The following is a 2,883-nucleotide window of genomic DNA, read 5'->3' as shown; positions in this document are numbered from 1 at the left end:
ACTGGAAGGGTCTGTACTAGGGTCACTAAATTCTACCACATTCATCAATACTACTGCAGTCAGTCTTCGCTGGCTATGTATACACCTGTAGGGGCTGATGGCAAAGTCATTCTGGCAGCGCTGCACGCTTTTTTTATGAATCACTGTCTAACTCCCTGGTCATCAACTATTATCATAATGGTAATGGTAATAAAGCTAATTTTTTAATTTGCAGCACAAAAATAGTTTTTCTTACCTATCTCTGATATAACCACTACAATCCCTAATCATGGAGTTATTAAATCATGATGCCCATTTAAATAGCTGGGGATATGGATGGCTTTCAGTCTGTCATCTGTTGAGCATGTTAAGAAAGTGGTTTGTAAAACAAACACTATCCTTGGAAACTGTTGCAGGCTCACTGAGTATGTTACTCACTGAGGAAGCCAGCATTTCTCTGCCTTATAGCTAAGATCAAGTGTAGTATCTGTTTTTATCAGTTTAATATCAGATATATTCCTTATCTGCAAACCATGTATTAATTAGATTTTTGAGACAGATATGGCATAGTAGTTCGCTTGGTCCAATCTACAGACTGACTTCATGTTGCAGTACTTTTAGAAAGAGAGTACCTTTTCCTTGCCTAGCAGTTAATACAGGCAGTTAAGGCTATGTGCTGTTAATGAACTGGGTCTTGCAGTGCAAGGTTTGATTCCCCAAGTCTCTGTTCAGCTGTGTAACTTTGAACAAAATAGCAGATCTCCTAAGCTAAGTCTGAAAAAAAAGGCTCTCTGGATCAGTGCTCTTCCTGAGTTAGCCATCAGAAACATTTGACAATGACTGTCTTACGACTGCCAGAAAACATAATCTATCGGATCATGGCTACCTGTTCAGGGAAACACCTGTTTATTTCTTTCTTTAATTGTTGACATTTGATTACTGGAAAGGTCTGACTGGGTAGAAGCCCATTTTCAGTGGAGGCCCAGTGAGGAAACCTATTGTGCCTTAGCTATCTACCCCTATACTGTAAACTTAAGAAAATGCTAAGTTTGCTAATCTACACATGCCTATATACGGATAACTATCCTTCGGTAGCTTGAGAACTAACTAAAAGAAAAGTAGGGCAGTCCATTTATATTCTGCTTATGTTTGACTATACATGTTAACTACATTATTATAAAATGAATCTAAATCTCCTACTCTCCATCTGAAACTTGATGCTATCTGCTATCAGTTATTATACCACATTAAAATCTTTTAAATATAAATGCCTTTGTGTTAACTTAGTTTATTTCATGATCCTTCCCCTTGTACATCTACTTCTAAAGAACATGTTACCTGGAATTTGGATAATTTCTGCATGTAAACACATATACTATATTTTTCACCATGGATGGTATGCTTTTCTCTCATTGTTATTCTTATGTGTCATAACCTATTGTTTTGCAATACCAGCCTACCAAGATACACAATAAGATAAACAAAAAGAAATCTTGACATACATTTAAAAAATTGCATGTTAAATACTGTGTTATTCAATATGCATATACTACAGTAGAATCTATGGCATAATATTCCCCTTGCAAATGAAATTTATCACAACCAGAGACAGATTCAGCATTAGGCATCCAAGGCACTTATCTAGGGCCCACAGGCTGAGAGGGGGCTCCTGCTGGCTGAGAGGGGACCTGCTTGCTGAGGGACTGTCACACTTACTTTAAAAAACATACATGTTTTTGAGGTAATTCTTCTTTAATGCCTTCTGTGTCTAGTCACACACACTTGTGTCTGTGCAGGCATACTCCTGTTCTTCCTTTCCACACACTGCATGTAATCTAACATTCCATTTCGTTTGGACTTACTCCTGGGCAGATTTGTGCTGCTGCTTTCACTTACAATCATCTATTTCTATAACAAGTAAGTGTGTGTGTGTGTGTGTGTGTGTGTGTGTGTGTGTGTGTGTGTGTGTGTGTGTGTAGATGTTATGTGAGAAATGCCCCAATTAACGATTACTGGTGGCTAGTGTTAATTTGCTCAGGCTCAAACCCTGTACCTCAGGAAGAGGAAACAAGAGCCTGAATCATCTAACCTTACAACTACTTTAGTTTCAAGGAGATGAGTGCATAGTTCTTAACTGTCCAGATTTTCAGAGAATTTCCAGATTTTTGCCTCATAGTTTAGGTCTGTTCCTCATAAAATTTGTGATTTTTTGGCAAATCACTGAGGACTGAATTCACTAAATAATGACAGCCATTTAAGTTACAGTCTTCATATCCTTCAAAAATTGCACGATAACACAAAACCTTTTATTCCGACAACTTTCTAAGATTATACAAGCAATATTTAAATATTGTCCCTAGTTTTGGGCCCCCCCCCCATTAATTTTGGCTTTGACAGATTTCCTGTGCTACAAGGCTGAAAGGTATGTTGAGTGTCAAGAAACTGAGAGCTTCAGGGGAAGAAACGTTTAGTCCTGCTCATGCTAAGTATGTTTACATTGTGCAGTTGTTGTTCAGCAAATGGTTTTACTATTGTGCTAGAGAATTTAAAAGCACTGTTAGTAGCACAACAGGTAATGTACTTAACTTTTGATGCAGAAATGTAGATAAATTGCTGATACTGTATTGTACTTTAAGGGGGGGGGGTGCTGTAGTCCTGAGTATGTCCTCCTTTGGAAGAGATGCCTAGTAACTATGGACTGGTTGTCAGTTTGCCATCCATTCCCTATTGCAATATTACCAGCTTACAATTTTTTAATGTAACACAAGCAATTTATTCTTCAAGGCCAGCAGTCACTGAATTTGTAAGTGAAACACTGAAATATGTTTGTTTTCTAGAAGCAACCTCTTCATTAGTTAGAGATCTCTTTAATGTGGAATTACTCAGATGACTTTTACTTCTGCA

General features: G+C 37.7%; 1 non-coding gene across 1 annotated transcript; it reads left to right on the top strand.

Moving 5' to 3' along the window:
• Window positions 1-427: 427 nt before the first annotated feature.
• LOC122801495 lies at window positions 428-616 on the top strand. Its single transcript, XR_006364752.1, has one exon. It is a non-coding gene; the product is annotated as a U2 spliceosomal RNA (small nuclear RNA).
• Window positions 617-2,883: the final 2,267 nt, after the last annotated feature.

Source organism: Protopterus annectens, chromosome 4.part1 (assembly GCF_019279795.1).
Source record: "Protopterus annectens isolate FY-2018-M chromosome 4.part1, PAN1.0, whole genome shotgun sequence".
NCBI lineage: Eukaryota > Metazoa > Chordata > Ceratodontiformes > Protopteridae > Protopterus > Protopterus annectens.
This window is presented reverse-complemented; position numbering and strand designations above follow the sequence as displayed.